Source organism: Rhinolophus sinicus, chromosome 5, assembly GCF_057876585.1.
Source record: "Rhinolophus sinicus isolate RSI-liver-muscle chromosome 5, RSI-T2T, whole genome shotgun sequence".
NCBI classification, from domain to species: Eukaryota; Metazoa; Chordata; class Mammalia; order Chiroptera; family Rhinolophidae; genus Rhinolophus; species Rhinolophus sinicus.
Genome location: NC_142505.1, coordinates 42,231,546 through 42,253,077, shown reverse-complemented (window position 1 = coordinate 42,253,077; position 21,532 = coordinate 42,231,546). Strand labels below are relative to the sequence as shown.

Below are 21,532 nucleotides of genomic sequence, written 5' to 3'. Positions count from 1 at the left end.
AGATAAGAGTTTCAAAGTTTTTCCTCAAGAAATTGTTTATGGCAAACATAGTTCCCGTTCCCATTTTGGTTCATTTTAAGCTTAAATATTTTTTAAAACATTTGTAGGGTAGGGATATACAGCTGCTAATAATCCCAAACTGGACAGTACTGTTTTTTGTAAATGAGAATGTTTCTGTTTTACATTTACTGAGAAAGCAGGATAGTAGTCTCCTATCTATTCTTTTGAATACAGATATTGTATAAATGGCATTATTTTGAGTAGAATACAGAGTCCAGGTGGTTTGGGGAAAATCACTGGGCAGGGGAGAAATTGGGTATCATTGCATTCCAGGGGCCAAGAAACAGAATTGTGGTAGTTTTGGCAAGCTCCCAGAACCAGCAAAACCCACACCCCAAGGCTGTCTCCATAGCTTCCTGTGGTTTTCTCACTGAAGAGAAATAGTCTTTCTCTTGGAGGGTCTAGGATGGCAAGATTGTACGTCAACTTCATCAGCATGATACTCCTGCTTTGAGGTTATGTCCCAGCAGGCTTCATTTGGGAAATTTGATGCGTCACAATTGTTACAGACTGAACTGAGCCAATTTTACTGCTCCCAATAGTACAGATCTTTTGGGTAGAAACTGGTAGCTCCCTGTGATTATAGGCTATCATGCTACCATGTGGTCTATAACACTAACGTCAAGTCTCAGACCAAGTTTTGCCACACATAAGAACATTTATTAGCAAGCGGGCACAAAAGCTAGTCATTGACCCTGTTCCTATAGACTGAGAAAAGCCCCAACCTGCGTCCTTTCCATAGGTATCTCACATCCAAGGTTCAGGAGAGACAGATGCAGACACAGTCTCATTCCAGGACATTTCTAACCTTTGACCTGTATCAGGTGATGGAATCCTCTGTGAAGTGTCCAGACTCAGGACCAGAACCTTAGGTCCCAAATACCGCTGCAAAAAGCATCAGACTGCCCAGTTTGTCAGATTCTTATAACCCACATGTGCGGGTAAGGTTGGCAGTCCCTGGACAATATTTCTAGCCAATCCGCGTATCTTGAACACTATTACTGTCATCAGAAAAATTATTTCTTTATACTGATTAGGGAGCCCTCTGGTATACCTTAGGGTAGCTGTAGCTGATCCACTCAGACTCTGGAAGTTGGACTTCTAATTAGTCTTTCAAATGTGAGCCAGCCACGTCTGGATTATACATTCCTGACTAGGATACCTCAGATACTAACTGTATACTCCTAGGAGGGAGAGTGAGAGTGTATGGGTGTATGGTGTACATCGTATGTGCACACAGCATGTGTGCTGAAGTATTTTCAAATAAATTATAGATACTATAATAGATATCCCTTTGTTTGACCCTGGAATATTGTGTCTTCTGTAATATGGCCAGCCACTAATGAGTGATCTGAAATGTCCGGTGACCACTGGCCAGCCATGATGAATTAGAGACATGGATGAATGGTTCACGGGGCAGAGAAATGAGGGGAAAGAATTCTAATTCTTGTTAGTTTGTAGGCTTTTTCAAGCTCTTTTGTGTTTCTTCGTCTGATCTTCCGATATGTGTGGTACCGTGTTTCCCCAAAAATAAGACCTAGCTAGACCATCAGCTCTATTAATGCGTCTTTTGGAGCAAAAATTAATAGAAGACCCGGTCTTATATAACATAATAAGACTGGGTCTTATGTTAATTTTTGCTCCAAAAGACACATTAGAGCTGATGGTCCGGCTAGGTCTTATTTTCGGGGAAACATGGTAGTATTATCTCTCCCACCAAATTTTGCAGACAAATCTTTGTCCAGAGTCATAGAGTGAGCAAGTGATAGGAACTATAATGTGAACGCTTGTCCTTTGTATTTCCTCTGCACTATAAGGGCAAGTTGCTACCGAGAAGCGCGATCACGATTCTTCAGAGAATACCATGGCACTTTCCCACACCTAGGGACAGTACAAGGTCAAGCCATGTACCAAGGACATAATACATAAGCGAATGCTGGGAGATTAGTACTTTAACTAGTGATAAGTGACATGATTCAAACCTGCTCACTTAATAAAGTTACCTACAGAAACTAGATACATTGTTTTTTAATCTTCTTAAGTGTCAAAGAACTAATAAAGTGTGAGGGATTATTGAGTTGAGATCTGGGAAAGACTGTGAGCACAGAGGAGTGAGCCCAGCACTGGGACTGCTTTTGTCTTGTGGCCGAACATATGCTCATCAGGAAAGGGAAGCTGAGAGCCTGAACTCACCTGTGGTGTCCTTTCGAGGTTAAAAATTATAGTCTGGGTCTTGTCAAGCCTGGGAAACCTGGCAAACCATATCCCACTTTGAGTTGGGATCCCCTGAAGAGATACACCTAGGAGTGAGGGTAACTGGAAGGAAACCAACTCTCACATTGGCTGCAGCTCAGTTTCACATAATCTGAGTGGCCCTGAAACCTTAAGGCTTACTCGGATTAACATGATTCCATTTGGCTAATGCCCAGAGGTGCCAGGTAAAAGCAGCGAAATCTTCTGTGAGGAAGATATCATGATTCTAGTCCTCAGATCACTTCTACAAACAATTTTTCAATTGCTGTGTCAGAAAAAAATAAAAAGCAAAGGAAGCAGTAAATATGTGGGTAACTCTACGTGAACGTTGACTGTATGAGACAATACAACATTGGATTTTTTAAAAATAGAGATTTAAACTATGGGACAAAAATAGCATAGCATTTGGAAAGCGGTAAATGGAATTAATCTATTCAAGGTTCTTACATTGTCTTGGGGGATGGTAAAGGTGTCGGTTAATGTTTGACCTTGTAAGTCAAGGATATATGTTGTAATGAGTAGACTAAACACTAACAAATAGAAAAAATGTGATAACTTCTAACTAATAAAGGGGGAAAATCTAATGAGAAAATTTAAAGGAAGGGAAGAAAAAGGAACATAGAATGAAAAAAACAGATATAAAACATAAGGAGTGGTAGTAGACTTAAACCCATACGCATCAGTAATTATATTACACATAAGCTGACTAAAGGCTGTAATTGAAAGACAAAGATGGTCAGACTAGATTTTTTAAATTATATGCATTATGCAAACAATATATCTTAGGTATATGGATACAGAATGCTTGAGAATAAAAAGATGTGGAGCTCCTGGGTTAACGAACACGTGGAGATTCAGGGAGAGAAGTACACCTGGCTACACGTCGACATTCTGCACCTTCTCCATACCTCGCCTTGTGCATCTGTTCCATCTGGCTTTCCTGAGTTACATCCTTTTAAACTAAACTGGTGATCTAGGTCAGCACGTTGGGATCTGGTAATGACTTTGAGGTATTCCTTCAAAGACTTGCAATTGTTTCAGACAGAGAACGCAATACTAAAAATTGCACAGCAAACAAATTCAGCAGCTGTCCACAGTAACACAGTGTCTATGAAACATACGAGTCATTGGGAAAGTTTTATGATTCAACTTCTAAGTATCACCTCGCTGCAGCCCAGGTTCGAGGAGGGATGGTGTTCAAACTAGCAGATTCCATAGTGCTCCCTTATGACTGTCAAGGTTATGCTATAGTTTTAAGAAAGTATGCTGACAAAATCTACAATATTTCAATGAAACATCCAGAAGAATTTAAAACGTACAGTGTATCATTTGATTCACTTTTTTCCTGCAGTGAAGAACTTTACAGAAATTGATTCTAAGTTCTGGGAGAGACTCCAAGGCTTGGAGAAACAATCCACTATTACTGAGAATAATGAATGATCAACTGATATTTCTGGAACAAGCATTTATTGATCATTTAGGATTATCAGACAGGCCTTTCTATAGGCATGTCATCTATGCTGCAAACAGCCACAAGTGTGTGGGGAGTCATTCGCACACACTTTGCTCTGTTAGATATCAAAAGCAAAGTGTATTCTTCCAAGACCTGGGGACAAGTGAAGAGACAGGTCTGTATCACAGCCTTCACAGTGCAGGTTGCCACAGGGATTCTGAGAGAAGTAGCCTAGGTAAGGGTTCTTTAGAGAGCCTGTATTGAATTGGTGTGGTATATCCCTCAAAGACTCCTGATGGGTGTACTACTAAACTGAAAATTAAAGTTGCATATAAATAAAAAAGAAAAAAAAAGAAAATGCTGTAAAAATGTATACGATGTAAACCCTAACCACAACACAGCTGCTGTTACTGTGTTAACATCAGACAAAGTAAACTTTAAGGCAAAAAGCATTACTATGTATTACTATCCCTTTACAATGATAGATTTTAATTCACCAGGAAGATAGAATTCTTAATTTGTATATACCTAATAACATGGTTGCAAAATATATAAGACAAAATTTTACAGAACTACTATGAGAAATAGACAATCCATAATCACCGTGGAACATTTTAACAAATCTTTCTCAGTCCTTGATGAAAGAAGCTGTAATGGAAAAACAAAAGTTTTTTTCTTCCCATGTGCAGAAAAACCCAGTTCTTTCCTACCGTGTTTCTCTCCTGTGAGTCTCCTTTACTACTCACTCAAAACATTTCACTTCTGCTCACCAAATGTGTGGAGGTTTTTCTCCACTCCAGGCAATTCTCTGTGACACCAGCTGGGTGTCCTGCAATGTAACTCAATTTTGGCATCAAATCCCATAAGTTAAGGGCTCAGTCTTATAAGACTGCCCCACCACACAGTCACAAATCCGGGTTGTCGCCTGTGCTTCTGACCGACTGGCTGTTAATCAGAGGTTCCCATGACCCCCTCCTTCCTTGGGTTTGATTAATTTCCTGGAGCAGCTCACAGAACTCAGAAAAACATTGTACTCACTAGATCACCATTTTTTTATAAAAGGATATAACTCAGAACAGCCAGATGGAAGAGATGCACAGAGCATGGTAGAGGGGAAAGGCATGCCGTTTCCGTGCCCTCTTTAGATGTGCCGCTCTCCTTGAATTTCCACGTGTTTACCAACCAACAAGCTCTTCAAACCCTGTGCTGTCAAGATTTTTATGGAGGCTTCATCATGTAGCATGATCGATCATAAACTCCATTTTCAGCCTTTCTCCCGTCTCAGAGAGTGGCTTCCTGTCATGGCTTGGTCTTTCCGATGACCAGCCCTTATCCAGAAGCCTGCCCAGAGTCGCTACATGAGAGCGAAGGACACTCCTATCACTCAGGAAATTACAAGATTTTCAGAAGCCCTGTGGTAGGAACTGGAGTCGACCAAATGATAGGGGTGGCCGGTTAGCCCAGTTGGTTAGAGCACGGTGCTCTTAACCACAAGGTTACCGGTTCGATCCCCACACGGGGCACTGTGAGCTGTGTGCCTCCACAACTAGATTGAAATAACTACTTGACTTGAGCTGATGGGTCCTGGAAAAACACACTTAAATAAACAAAAGTTAAAAAAATAAATAAATAAGACCCAATGTTAGATTAAGAGAAGCTCCTAGTGTTCTTATTTAGGAAAGTACAAGGGTATAAAGAAGAGTAAGGAAGTGCTTATCTCACAAGTGAGTGTTCACCCAGAGAGAAGCAAGTAGGACGTTGTCGTGATTGGGGAGCGGCTTTGCAGGGGCTTCTGATGTGCTGCTGTTCTTGACTGGGTAGGACTTATGCAGAGGTGCACTCTTAAGCTATGTATTATGTTTGACTTTTTTGTGTTATTTCACAAGGAAAAAGGTTAATTAAATGACAAGCAGGCATGATGCATTCAGGTTTTTGCGGGCATGCCATCCTTTACAGTTTTGTTTTGTTTGCCAGACAGGAAGAGTCTCAACATGACATGGCTTTTCAGAGCATATTCATCCTGGCCTGAAGGCTTCTAACACAAGAATTTCCAAAGAGTAGAGGTGGCCTGTTGGTAGATCACACACCTCAACAACCTTAGGCCTTAAGAGACTGAATCCAGACGCTCACCTACACCACACCTAATTTAAGCCAGTGCACATGTACTTCTTGAAACTGTGACTCTACTATCTGTTCTCTCTTATGCTGGGTACCCCAATACACAAGGTGCTAGGCCAGTGAATAAATGAATGGAGAGGACTCGGTTGAAGACAACAGGGGATGAAGGGGGACTGTCGCCAGCTAGAGCTCAGGTTCTCTCTGAAGGGCAGCTGCAGACCAACTCTGGCTGATGGTTGTTGACTTGCAGACATTTAGGAATAATGCTGCCAGATCTTCTGAATTTTTTTCTTAAACAGTAGGTGGAAATCTGAATTTTAATGTGAAGGTGCCTGATTTTTAAGTGCTAATTCAAGCATATCCTCCCCTCCCCCAAATAATCCATGAATCAAGCCATACCTGTGTCTGGGCTGTTTCCAGCCAATGGCTATTAATCGAAAGTGGTGACCCTCAAGGGCCATGCAGATGAAGACAGAAACAATGTATAAAATATTTAATATAATCAAGTACCTAGTTTTTTCTCAATGGAGCTTGCCTGCCAAAATATGTGCTTGTATAATTCTCAGTTCCAAAATGAAAAGAAACTCACTGAACCCAAATTCACACATTACAAAAGTCACCCGGGGTAATAATTTTCTTAATGAGACCTGGCTGTCTTGCAGGGGAACTGAAAACCTTTTACCATAAAGAATTTATTAAAGGGATTGACTGAAACTGCTAAGTAAACAGTAATATCACCCAAAGTAATTTCTTTTAGGAAGAACAGCTGAAAAATGAGTTTTTAAAGTTAATTTAAAGGGAACGCACATGCTTCTTCATGGGTTGAGTCTCAAGAGAATGTGCTCCTGTTTAGATGTAACAGGCATTTTGAAAGTGTAATCTGGGAATTTGCTAGAAATGCAAATTCTTAGACTTCACCTTAGATCTAACTAATCAAAACCCCTGGGGATGGGATGTAGTTCTTAGAGTTTTAACAAGCCCTCCAGTTTGAGAACCACTGCTCTGTAGTTTTTGTGCTTTGTGACTTATTTTGAAGCATGAATTTAGAAAGTTGTGCTTTGTTATATTAAGGTTTCAAGTGTAATATTTTTAAAGGCTTGGAATCCTCCAAGATCCTTCAAAGTATATCTACGGTTTGTTACAGTCATATATGTATGTATGTTTGTTTTAGCTTTAAAAGATGACTGAAAAAAGTTTCATCCCTATAAACTTCATTTTAAAGTGAGATTTTTATGCACTTGTAGATATAGTTATATCCGTTTTCTGCCTTTCTCATCTACTCATGTGATGAAATAGAGGTCTATGATTTTCGAGGGTATTTTTTACTGTTAAGGACATTGGGGGGAAGGTAGTGAAAGAGGTGATCGAGAGATTATATTTTTTGAGATGGTGGGGCATTTCAGCGTGTTTGAGTTCAAATGAGAATATTAAGAAGAAGGGATAGTTCTTGTCTGATTCCTTCTGTTTAGATAACGAAGGATGAAAAGAAGTCATTTAAGAAATATACTTGTACCTAACATAAACTTTTAGCTTACAGATTTTTTAGGATTTTCCTCCTGTAAGTTACTGCATTTAATCCTCCTTTTATGTGTTATTGTTAATTAATACTTAAGTACGTAAGGTAGTCTGGTTTCTTTCCCCTGGCTTGGTTTTAGAAATTAATGAGAATGCTGATGAAATGGCAGAAAATAAAAAGAAACCAACACACTATTGATGTATAAGCAAACCTGAGACCAAAGAATGAATATCACAAATGGAAAAATAGTTCTCCATGCACTGTGAATTATAGTGGATATTCAGTTATCTCCTTGACAATAGATGGCACCCCTGTGCACCCCTGTTCATAGCAACATTATTCACAGTAGCTAAAACATGGAAGCAACCCAGGTGTCCATCAACCGATGAGTGGATAAACAAAATGTACCTACACTGGAATATTATTTGGTCTTCAAAGGAAGGAAATTCTGACACATGCTACAACATGGATGAACCTTGAGGACGTTATGCTCAGTGAAATAAACCAGTCACAAGAAAGACAAATACTGTATGACTACACTTAAATAAAGTACTTAGAATAATCAGACTCATAGAGACAGAAAGTAGAATGGTGGTTGCCAGGGCCTGGGGAAGGGAGGAAATGGGGGGTTGGTGTTTAATGAGTATAGAGTCTCAGTTTTGCAAGATGAAAAGGTTCTGGAGATGGACGGTGGTGATGGCTGCACAGTGGATGTGCTTAATGCCACTGAGCTGTACACTTAAAAATGGTGAAGATACTACATTTTATGTTATGTGTACTTTAGCACAATGAAAAAATTGGGGGAAATAAAGAATGGTTCCCCTTATACAGAAACATGGAATGTCCCAAAGAAGCCTGTAACCCATGGCAGGCTCTCTGTAAATATTTGAATGAATGTATTGAGTAGTTTGGGCTATAATTATTCTTGGAGAAGCTTTTTGTTTGCATTTGTCCAATTTGCCTTCTTGTTGACTTCTACTGATATTTGAAATAAGCCCTCCTCAGATTTATGACCTCCAATAGCACACGTCTAAAAAGATGAGATTTCTTGGTCAGACCATCCATCTGTAAATGCTTCGATTATTATAACATCCTGCTCAGTAATCAGCTCAGTTTTTTTTTAACCAGCTCACTTTTGTGAAGTCAAATTATTTGAGAAAAACTTATTTTGCTTTTGTGATAGAAATAAAAAGAGCTATTTTATAGATTTAGATAAAGTTGCTCAAAGCAGATTAGCGCTTTTTTTTTTTTTTTTTGGCAGATTAGCTTTTCCACAAAGGATCTACGACTAGTTTTTTGATCCTCCACCACTCCTCAAAACTTTAAGATAGTGAAACCTCCTAAAGAGAATTTCCTTTTTCTTCTCTCCCTTTCTCTTCTCTTTCTCTCTCTCTCTCTCTCTCTCTCTCTCTCTCTCTCTCTCTCTCTCTCTCTCTCTCTCTCTCTCTCTCTCTCTCACACACACACACACACACACACACACACACACACCTTTCCAAGGATCTTCAGAAGTATTGTTGATTTTTTTAAGATGATAAACTACAGTTGGTACTTATTTAGGTCTAAACAACTCTAATTGGTAATGACACATTATTGAAGAAGTGTTCCCTAACAGTCTACAGATTGATGGGGGTGGGGTTAAGTGTGTCTGTCTGTCCCTCCCTCCCTCCATCCATACATCCATCCAGATAGTGTTTTTTGTTTTTTGTGTTTTTTTTTTAAACAAAATAGCCAAACCTTTACTCAGCATTCACATCATAAACAGCATAGATAGTGTTTTTAATTACTCAGCTGCTTCACAGACATCCTACATTGGATCCTCCTACTAACAGCTTATTGTATGCCTTTTAAAAAAACAAGACATAATTCACATACCATGAAATTCATCATTTTAGAGTGTACAATTCATTACTTTTTTAGTATATCCACAAGTCTGTGCAACCATCACACTAATTCCAGAATATTTTTAGCACCCCCAAAACAAACCCTGTACCCATTAGTAGTCACTCCCCATTCATAGCCTTTCCTCAGCTCCTGGCAACCACTAATCTTTCTGGTGCTATGGATTTTCCTTTTCTGGACATTTCATAATAAAGGGAATAATCATATGTGCCCTTTTGTGAATGGCTTCTTTCATTTGCATAATGTGTTCAAGGTTCATCCATACTGTAGCATGTGTCAGCACTTCATTCCTTCATCTGGCTGAAGAACATTCCATTGTACCACATTTTTTATCCATTGCTCACTTGATGGATATTTGGGTTTTCCATTTTTTTGGCTATTAATGTTGCTATAAATATTTGTGTACAAGTTTTTGTGTAAACATGTTCTCACTTCTTGGTGTATATCTAGGAGTCATCTGGTGTATGTATACCTATTGGGTCATCTGGTAACTCTATGTTTAATATTTTGGGAAACTGCCAAACTGTTTATCGTAACAGCTGCTTCATTTTAAATTCCCATCAGCAGATAGGACAGTTTTGATTCTCCATTATTTGATTCTCCTTCAACACTTGTTATTGTCTCTTTTTTTATTATAGCCATCCTACTGGGTGTGAAATAGTAGCTCATTGTGGTTTTCATTTGCATTTCCCTAAAGACCAATGATCTTGAGTGTCTTTTTGTGTTGTTAGTCATTTGTTTATCTTTTTTTTTTTGGGGGGGGGAATATCTGTTCAGTTCCTTTGCCCATTTTTAAATTGGATTGTTTGTCTTTTTATTGATTAGTAGTAAGAGTTCTTTATATATACTGGATACCAAACTCTTACGAGATACATAATTTACAGCTATTTTCTCCTATTCTGTAGCTTGTCTTTTCACTTAATTGATGTATCCTTTGAGCACAATAGTTTTTAATTTTGATGAAGTCTTATCTTATTTTTCTTTGGTTTCCTATGGTTTTATTGTCTCATTTAAGAAACTGTTGTCCAATTCGAAGTCATAAAGATTTACTACGGTTTCCTTTAAGAATGTAATTCTTTTAGCTCTTCTATTTAGACATATAATTCATTTTCAGTTAACTTTTGTATATGGTATGTGGTAAGGGTCCAACTTCATTTTTTACATGTGGATATTCAATTTTCCAGCACTTTTTGTTGAAAAGACTATTCTTTCCTCTGTTGAATTATATTGTCACGCTTATCAAAAATGTAACGGTTTATTTCTGGACTTTCAACTCTATTCCATTGACCTGTGTGTCTGTCCTTATGCCAGTAGCATCTAGTATTGATTATTGTATCTTTCTGGTAAATTTGGAAATCATAAAGTGTGAGATCTCCACCTTTTTTTTCCCAAAACTATTTTGACTATTCAAGGTCTCTTACCTTTCCATATGAATTTTAGGGTCAGCTTGTCTATATCCACACCCCCTCCACTAAAAGCTAGCTGGTATTGCATTAAGTGTTGGATCAATTTGGGGAGTATTGCCATCTTGCCAGTATTGAGTCTTACAATCTGTGAACTTGTCTTTGTAGTATTTATTTTGTTCTCCAGCTTTTTTCAATAAAGTTTTGTGATTTTCAGTGTACATGTATTACACTTATTTTGTTAAATTTATTCATGGATATTTTATTATTTTGATGCTATTGTAAATGGAGTTGTTTTCTTAATTTCTTCTTTGAATTGTAGATTGCTAGTGTATAAAAAGACAGTTGATATTTGTATATGGCTCTTGTATCCTGCAGCCTTGCTGTACTTACTTGTTCTAAGAGTTTTTTGCGGATTTAGGCTTTTCTATATACACCATCACGTGATCTGCAATATAGTTTTACTTCTTCCTTTCCAATCCAGATTCAGTCTAGATAGATGCCTTTTAATTCATTTTGTTGTCTATCACCCTGACTAGAACCTCCAATACAATGTTGAATGGAAGTGGCGAAAGCAGCCCTCCTTGTCTTGTCCCTAATGTTAGCGGGAAAACTTTCAGCCTTTTACCATTAAGTATAATATGGCGTATAAATGTGCTTATTGATGTCCTTTAGCAAGTTGAGGAAGTTGTTTTTATTCCTAGCTTGTTGAGTGTTTATTATCATGAAAGGGTGTTGGATTTTGATACATGATGTTTCTTTGTCTATTAAGATGATCATGTGTTTTTTGTCCATTATTATTCTACGAAAATGGTGTATATTGATTTATTCTCATATGTTGAACGAAACTTGCTTTCCAGGGATAAATCCCGCTTTGTCCTGGTGTATAATCTTTATATGTTGCTGGATTCAATTTGCTAGTATTTTATTGAAGATTTTTGCATATTTAAGTACATTTTTAAGGGGCATTGGTTTGTAGTTTTCTTTATTTGTGATGTCTTTTTTGGTTCTAGTATCAGAATAACACTGGCTTCATAGAATGAGTTGAGACATGTTTCTTCCTTTTCTGTTTTTTGGGAGAGTTTGTGAAAAAATCAGTTAATTCTTATTTAAACATGTGGCAGAATTTACCAGCAAAGCTATCTGGTCCTGAACTTTTCTTAGTGAGAAGTTTTGTTATTACTAATTCAATCTCTTTACTCTTTATAAGTTTATTCAGATTTTCTTTCTTTTTGAGTCACTGTTAGTACTTTGTCTTTCTAGAAATTTATCCATTTCTAGGTTGTCTAATTTATTAGCATACAATTGTTCGTAGTATTATAATCATTTTTATTTCTGTGAGATTTATATAATGTCTCCTCTCTTATTCTTGATATTAGTAAGTCAAGTCTTCTTTCTTTTATTTTTGGTCAGTATAGATAAAGGGTTTGTCAATTTTGTTGATCTTTTCAAAGAACCAATATTTTATTTTTGCTTAACTTTTCATATTTCCTTCCTTCTGCTTGCTTTGTGTTTAGTTTGCTTTTTGTTTTTTTTTCTTAGGGTAGAAAGTTAAGTAATTGATTTGAAATCATTCTTTATTATAGGCATTTATAGTTATAAATGTCCCTCTAAGCACTGCGTTCATTGCGTCTCATAAGTTTTGGTATGTTGTGTTTGTTTTTATAAATTTTTATTCATTTCAAAGTATTTTCTAATTTCCCTTGTGATTTCTTCTTTCATCCACTGCTTTTAGGAGTGTGTTGTTTAATATCCACATATTTGTGAGTTTCCCAAATTTAATTATGTTATTGATATCTAATTTCATTCCATTGTGGTCAGAGAACATGTAGTGTATGATTTCACTTTTTTATGGCCTAACACATGGTATATCCTGGAGAATGTTCCATGTGCATTTGAGAAGAATGTGTATTCTGCTGTAACTGGATATAAATCTTTTAGAGATGCCTATTAGATTTAGTTGTTATATAGTATTGTTCAGGTCTTCTATTTCCTTGCTGATTTTCTGTCTAGTTATATTCATTACTGAAAGTGCAGTATTGAATTCTCCAACTGTTATTGTTTAATTCTATTTTTCCCTTCAATTCTGTCATTTATTCATGTATTTGGGGCTGTGTTAGTAGATACATGTATATACCTATAACTATAATTGTTTTTTAACATTGACTCTTTCGTCATTATATAATGTCCTTCATCTCTAGTAATAATACTGAAGTCTAGTTTGTCTAATATTAGTATTGCCTCTCCAACCAACTCTTTTGGTTACTGTTTGCATGGAATCTCGCCCTTTAAAAAATAGCTTTATTGAGATATCATTGACATATAAAGTTATATGTTTTTAAGGTATACAACTTGATGTTTTAATATATGTGTATATTGTAAAATGATCACCACAGTCAAGCTAATTAACATATTCATCACCTCTACAAAATTAACATTTGTGTGTGTGTGTGTGTGTGTGTGTGTGTGTGTGTGTATGGTGAGAATTTTAAGAGCTATCCCATTAGCACATTTCAAGTATACAATACTGTATTGTTAGCTATCATCACTGTGCTGTACAGTAGATCTCCAGAACTTATTATCTTGAAGTTTCTGCTCAGTTGGCTTAGTGGTCGTCTAATAATTCCACAGAGATTTCCTTAAATGCTTGGAAGCAGTAAGTCTCCCAGTCTTTGTTGTGGGGCTCTATGTGCATATATGCTTTCAGAACTCAGCCAGGCAGTTAAGAATCCTGCCTTACCTTTCATTTTCTGCTGGCACAGATCCTCAAGGTCAGCTAGAGGTGAGAGCTTAGGGTCTTCTCAGACATTTCCTGAGCATGTGCACAACTTGGGTCATGCACTTAGCTCTATGCCTGTGCCTGGTCTTCCAGATTCCTAAGAATATGGTAGTTCCCAGATTTTCCTTTTAAGCTTTTGTTTAGTTTATTGTTACTCCAGCTGTTATCCACCACCTCAGGAGATCATGATGCTAAACAATTGCCCCTGATACTTTTCAACAACTGTACCCAGGAAAAAGGCTTTCACACCAAGTTCTGAGTCAGATCAAATAAAGACAACATGCACATGGGCTCTTCCTTCCAAATAGGTGGCAATTTTCTGAAAATGGGCTTGGAGCTCCTTTAAAGCTCAAATCTGCCCCTCCAGTGGCTTCCGCGCTGGCTTTACCTGTGCTAGCGTGTTGTTGGTCTTCAAGGCTATACTTGAGCTGGAAGGCACACATGTCTTCTTGTCACGTATCTCCTGTACTCATCAAGCCCTATTGTGTGATAAAATTGTGTTTTAAAAGTAGTAAATGCAAAGAAAATATAATAAATGCATAGCATTTCTATTGTCCTTTATAAACTATTCATTGTCAGTGATTAAAATCATGAAATCTTTTTTTGTATTTCAGTAAGTGGGGAGCTAGGCATGGAGTTTCATCTCCATTTTAGAGATTAGCAAACGGGCTCAAAAAGATAAAGTGTTTTGCCCAGTGTTGCCAAATTACTGCCAGCTTCATGTTGATCCCCAGTTCTCAGTTTCTTTTCCTCTAACCAGTTGACTTCAATAGAATTTTGATTTTAGTACGTGAAGGTACCAAGATATAATATTTTTTTGGTTCTTTTTAGTACAGTTGTGTGTTGCGTCACAAAAGTTTCAATTAAAATGCTAAAGTGTTGGGACTTTATTCCATTGTCAATTATCTCAAATTTAAAGCTATTTGATGTTTTGATTTGAAATCACCCACCTCCTCTAAATTACCATTGTGCCCGTTTTGCATTTGGATGCCTAAGAATCATGTGCACTATACAGTGACTTTAGGGGAAGAACAAGAGACTTATATGTTCTATATTTTTGACATGCCAGTAATTATCCAATTAATGTTACAGTTTGTGACATACTGTTAGTATACATATCTTGAACTCAGATTTATCCTTTTTTTTTTTTTTTTGTAAGTTTAGCTTCATAAATCCTGCCTGTGTCCAAGAGAGCAAGTTAACAACAACAGATATAGTTAGGATGATAGTTTCATGTTTCCGTATGAAGCTGTTTTCTCATCCATTATATGCTTTATATCATTGACATCTATAGAAACAAAAACAAAGTTATTGAACATCTGATTGATATGTGAAAATGCCATCAACTCCTGATTATCAGGGACAATGAGTCAGAGCATTTCCTTCAATCCCTCTGGCAACTTAATGTGCCATGGAGAGGGGCGTCAGAGAACAAAGGGTAGAAAAGATCATGGAGAGTACAATTAATCAGGGAAGACTTGCAGGAGTTTATACTTGAGCTGACCTTTGATGGAAGTAAAAAATCTCATTTGATGTGGAATGCAGGAGATCATTCGAGGCAGGGCAGCACCAAGACGGAACAAGAAAGGAGTTGAAGCTTTTCCAAGGTGATGGTCCTGTGGAGGAGCTGGGAGCAGTGAAGGTGAGGCAGGCGTGTTGTAAGGGCAGCTGCAATTGAGGCTTTTTTCATCCTTGATTGTCTTTTATTATGATAGAAATCCCAGGGCACCAAGAGACAGCGACTGATCAAGGGTTTCCTGGTTTTATGAGCAATGTTTCCCATTCATTATCTGAAGTAGGGATTCTCCACCCTGGAATGGCTCACTCAGCAACATTGCTGGAAAACAGGGTTTTGCCCTCAACTTGGAGCAAAGCCTCTGCAGATGACTGGGTGACTGTCTCTAACAGGGGAGTGTTTTGACCTTTCTTTTATGGATTCTTATAGGATGGGAATTAAGGATCCTCGTGGCTTCCAGCCATACTCTTTTATTACCCTGTATGGGACACTAGGAAAGATTTCTCTGAGTTTTTTAGAAATCAGGACACATAATATATTTTTAAATTGTCAAGAGCAAGTAAATACAATTTCTAAACAACAGGAATTTTAAATAAGAGTTTTTCAGACACTGCATGTTCCCTTTCCCCTTTGCAAATACCCAAGCTGTTTTTTCAGATATGGTGCACAGAGCCAGTGTCCTGTTTAAGAATACTAGACAAGAGTTGCAAAGTATGAATCCCTTCTGCTCCTCATGAACTGAGAATCATTGCATGGTCTTGCCAGGAGATCTTAGACTCTATTAAAATCATTCTTCAGAGAGTCATCCAAAAGTAGAGGGTTATGGAGGGACTTAAATACCTAGCAGGAGAGTATGGGTTTGATCTAGTAAAAAGTCACCAAAGGAAGAGCCCAAGATGGAGGTGTAGAAAGACCCTGGAGTCACCTCACACGGACACACTGAAGATACCCTTACATATAGAGCAGTTCTTCCTGAAGAACAACTGAGGGCTGATTGAACAGCTTCTGTGCACCAAACAAGAGGGACCACATAGAGAAGGGTGGGAGAAACAGAGACGCAGTAATCATAGGAACCCTACCCAGACAGTGTGAGCTGCAGTAGGGACGTCACTGAGGGACGTACTCCAGCACGCTTGCCTGCTCTGGGACACAGGAGTAAAACAGCAATTTAAAGTGCATCCAAATTGGAAGGAAGAAGTAAAACTATCACTATGTGCAGAAGGCATGATACTGCATATAGAAAATGCTAAAGATGCACCAAAAAAAGCCAAAAAACACTATTAGAACTAATAAATGAATTCAGTAAAATTGCAGGATGCAAAATTAATATTCAGAAATCTGTTGAATTTCTATGCACTAACAATGAGCAATCAGAAAGAGAAATTTAAAAACCAATTGCATCAAAGCGTAAAATGCATAGGAATAAATTTAATCAAGGAGGCAAAATACCTGTACGCTGGAAACTAAAAGACATTGAAGAAAGAAATTGAAGATGACACTAATAAATAGAAAGATATTCTGTGCTCATGGATTAGAAGGATTGATATAATTAAAATGTCCATAGTAGCCAAAGCAATCTACAGATTTAACGCAATTCCTATCAAATACCAATGACATTGTTCACAGAGCTAGAATAGATAATCCTAAAATTATATGGAACCACAAAAAGACCCTGAATAGTTAAAGGAATCTTGAAGAAGAACAAAGTTGGAGGTATCACGCTCCCTGATTTCAAACTATACTATAAAGTTACAATGATCAACACATTATAGTATTGGCACAAAAACAGACAAATAGATCAATGGAACAGAATAGAGAGCCCAGAAATAAACCCTTGCTTATGTGTTCAATTAATCTACAACAAGGGAGGCAAGAATATACAATGGGAAATGACAGTCTCTTCAATAAATGATGTTGGGAAAATTGGACCACTATATCATACACAAAAATAAAATCAAAATGGATTAAAGACTAAAATGTACGCGCTGAAGCCATAAAACTCCAGAAGAAAAAAAAAAAGGAAGTAAATTCTTCAACATAGGTCTTAGCAGTATTTTTTTTTTTTTTAATGTATCTCCCTGGGTAAGAGCAACAAAATTAAAAATAAATAAACATGTCTATATCAAACTGAAAAGCTTTTGCATAGAACAAACCATCAACAAAATAAAGACATCCTGCTGAATGGGAGAAGATATTTGAAAATTCTATATCCAATAAGGGTTTATTATCCAAAATATATAAAAAAACTCATACAACTCAACATAAAAATACTATTAAAAAAATGGGCAGATGACCTGAATTAATATTTCCCCAAAAAACATACAGGTGGCCAACAGACATATAAAAAGATGCTAAAAAATCACTAATCGTTAGAGAAATACAAATGAAAACTACAATGAGATATCACCTCACACTTGTCAGAATAGCTGTTACCAAAAAATCAACAAATAAGTGTTGGCAAGAATATGGAGAAACGGGAACCCTTGTGCACTGTTGGTGGGATTGCAAATTGGTGCAGCCGTTGTGGAAAACACTGTATGTATGGAGGTTCCTCAAAAAATTAAAAATAGAACTACTATAGAACACATCAGTTTCTTTTCTGGGCATTTATATGAAGAAAACCAAAATACCAATTCAAAAATATATATGCATCCCTATGTTTATAGGAGCATTATTTATAATAGACAAGATACAGAAGCAACCTAGGTGTTCATCGATAGATGAATGGAAAAGAAGATGTGAGATATATACATAGATATATATCTATATATAGAGGGTGCCAAAAATATGATACACATTTTAAGAAAGGAAAAAAACTATTAAAATTGTAATACTCGATATATACCAATAACAAAAGATGAATACAAGTCACATTTGACTTCTGCAGTTACAAGAGGTGCTCAAAGTGGTTACCATCAGCGTCCAGATACTTCTGATTATGGCAAACTACTGCTTGAGCAACATTGACCAAAGTGTCCACTTGTATACATTTTTTTTGGCACCCCCATGTAATGGAATAGTACTCAGCAATAAAAAAGAATGAAATCTTGCCATTTGCGACAACATGAATGGACCTAGTGGATATTATGCTAAGTGAAATATGTCAGATAGAGAAAGACAAGTACTGTATGATCTCCCTTATATGTGGAATCTTAAAAAAACAAAACAAAAAAAAAACCCCAGAAACACTCATAAATACAGAGAACAAAGTGAGAGGTGAGGAGTGTGGTGCGATCAGTAAAAAAGATGAAGGGGAGTAAGAGGTACAAACTTCCAGTTATAAATAAGTCCCAGGGCTGTAGTATACAGCACAGGGAATCTAGTCAATAATATTGTAATAAATTTGCATGATGACAGATGGTTACTAGACTTAGTGAGGTGATTACCTCGTAAGTTATATAAATGTCAAGTCACTATGTTGTACACCTGAAACTAATATAATATTGTATGTCAACTCTACTTTTTATTTAAAAAAAAAAAAAAAGGAGTCACTAGAGAATCTCAGTAAGAGAAATGATATTCCTAAAATCATGTTTTAAGCGATTCTACAATCTTTGTCCAGGAGTATGTGCTCATATATGTTGAGAATAAAGATAACCTAGCCTTACAAAATAATTAAGGAAAATCATGTCTATCAGAAAAGGATCCATAGCTTTATACTAAAAGAGTCATTATTATTTCTCTACATAGCAAACTCTCCCAGTACCTTTGCAATATAACACCGACCAGAATGTAATGTGCACACGTCTCAGGACCATGTACTATATAATTCACTTAAAAGGTGTGGTATGTTTTATGTAGATTGACAGGTGGTTGCAGTGCTCAAATTCATTGTGATAGTATCTTGGGTGTTGTTGTTTTTGGATAACGTAAAACATGTTTTTCCCTCTTTAAGACAGTTAAGCTGTTTGTAGGGGGAAAAATCCTGGTACCTTTTATAAGCTGCTTATACTCGTAACACAGATTAACTTCCCAGCACATAAAGGGAATACTGGAAAACCCTTGCATGATTAAATATACCCCTTGAGGATTAAGTTTTTCCACATATTTTTCAAGCCAGAGCTATTAATAATGTTTCAGCATTAAACTTTCTGTACATCCTGATTATGGGGGAGGTGGCCTTTACTCATTTTCCCCTTGCTGTTAGTTTTTCCACTGGCCCAATTTGTAGCACCACAAAATTATATGGAAACATAGGCTTGAAAACTGAAAGTTCAATGAAGTCTAACAAAGTATCATCTCTGGAATTATTCCAATGTTTTTCAAAGCTTTTGTCCATTTTTCAAACCCATTTCTTCTTTTACCCTACTGGAAACCTGGCACAAAGTAGCTATTTCACGAGCTTAGTGGTTCACTCAGAAGTAAGTGATCGTTAAACACACAGTATTTATCATTTTGAAAAAGGTCACTTAATTTCCACGCATATTTTTTCTGAGATAACATTCTGGTTTGTAAGAAATTTTACTACTGGGAGATTTAGTTATTAAGTTCCTTTTTATTCAGGCCGTTGGTTGTCAAATGAATTTACTGTGGTTAATCAGCCAAAGACTACTTTGTATATGCCATGAGACTGTTGTCACCCCCCTCCCCCGCCATCCCCCCCCCCCCATCCCTCCTGCCCTTCAGGATCCCAGTCTCTGTGTTCCCTCCAGCTGCAAGTCTTTTCTGACCAGCCTTGGGTCCCTTCCCTTCTTAGTATTCACCAGCCCCTCGATTTCTTTGACCTCCATCTTTGTTACCCTTTTCTTGCCAGTCCCCAGGCTTCGATGTGTCCTTAACCACCTTTCTTTCAAAACTTCTATTTTCTGCCCCAGCAGGGGCCTCAGATTGCTCAGCGCTCTTTCTGTGCCGCCGATCAGAGCTCCCTTTCTCACCGTCCCCATGCAGCTGTCCCAGGCCATCACCACCCTGCTCAAGCTCAGTGGCTCATCCCACCCTTTCTCTCTGGCAGCCCAGGACTTTGCTGCCTGCTGTTTACACCCTATGCCTCTCAGCCCCGTTTCCCACTCAGGATCCTAAGTTATCTCTACAGCTGCCCTGCTTCCTGTGGCTGAGGGAGGACTGCCCCTCCTTTCTAGCGCCAACTCCTTCATCTGGGCTTTAGAGTTCTGCTTCCTTCTCCTCTGAGACCTTTCTCCACCACTGGAGGGGGAAAAAACACACACAAAAAACAAAACTGAATTGAGATTGTAATATTATTTAAATAAATAATACATGCACATGGTTAAAAAATCCAAGCAGTATAGAAGAATATAGGGAGGGAACTCCTTGATGCCAGTTGTGTGTGTATTCTTCCAGAGGTTACACGCATACGCAAGCAGTATAGTATACTCATGTACGTTTCCCTCTCCTCCTCCACTTTTATTTTAAAAACAGTACTAGACACATGGTCTGGACGTTGCTTTTTAGTGTCTCTCTATGTCTTGGAAATCAGTTTATATTAACACTATAGATTCCTTTAATGGACCCAGATTATGTCCTTGTTTGTAAATACACCATAATTTAATAGGTCCTCTATTAAAGGGTAGTTGTTTCTAATCTTTTTTTGCTGCAAACTCCGTTGCGGTGAGCATCTTTACACCCCAGTCTTTGAGCCCACGCCAGCAGGGCACAAGCAAGAATGGTATGGGCATGCGGCTGAAGAGTCAACATTCTTATTATTAGATTTTCTTTAAAATGCTCACTTTGTAAAGTGAAAGATAATTGAGTATTAAAGAATATTTCAACAAAGGGAAAATCACAGTTCCCCAGCCCTCAACAAAGAAAAGTCTTTGAATAGTCTTTGAAGTACAATTGCTGGATTGAAGGGTTTACACATTTTCATTTCTGAATGGAGAATATTTATTTTAAAATTTTTCTCTTTTTTGTGTTACTGCTTCTCCAACCTTTCTATTCATGTGTAATTGATTTCTTGAATTTATCTTCAATGTCTGCTGTCTTTTTGAAGCATCCATCTTTATTTCTTCTGAATTCTGAGGCATTCTGGTTCGCTGTTTGCTTTCTGCAATTCACAGTTCTTGTGATCATGGAATTCTAAAATGCGATAATCGTCTGTTTGATTGCTTCTGACTGCTCATATGTTCCTATGAAAGACTGCTAGCCTTTTATCTTTTGATCTTTTTATTGAAGGACAGCATATATACAAAAAAGTGCTTGATGATTTTTCACCAAGTACACCTTTGTAAGATCTATGCAGGTAAAGAAGTGGGTATCACCAGCAGCCCAGATCCTCACGTGTGCCCCCTTTCAATTACAGTCCCTCCATGGGTAACCACTCTCCAGACTTTCAACACCATAGATTCATCTTGCTTGTTTTTTTGAACTTTATATAAATGTAATCACACAGCACATACTGCTTCTCTCTCTTTTGTTTAACATTATGTCTGTGAGAATTGCCCATATTGTTGCATGTAGTTGTAGTTTGTCTTCATTGCTATATAATATTCCACTGCATGAATAAACCAGAGTTTGTTCATTCATTCTACTGTTGGTGAACACTTGAGCAGTTTCTAGTTGGGGCTATCATGAATCG

At 37.4% G+C, this 21,532-nt stretch overlaps 1 protein-coding gene and 1 pseudogene across 4 annotated transcripts in view; both read left to right on the top strand.

Annotated features, from left to right (window-relative positions):
* ATG7 (autophagy related 7) overlaps positions 1-21,532 on the top strand; it is a 219,959-nt gene that overhangs the window by 98,067 nt on the left and 100,360 nt on the right. The gene's annotated exons all lie outside the window — the stretch shown is intronic.
* On the top strand, positions 2,793-4,001 carry LOC109447900 (putative N-acetylated-alpha-linked acidic dipeptidase pseudogene; annotated as a pseudogene).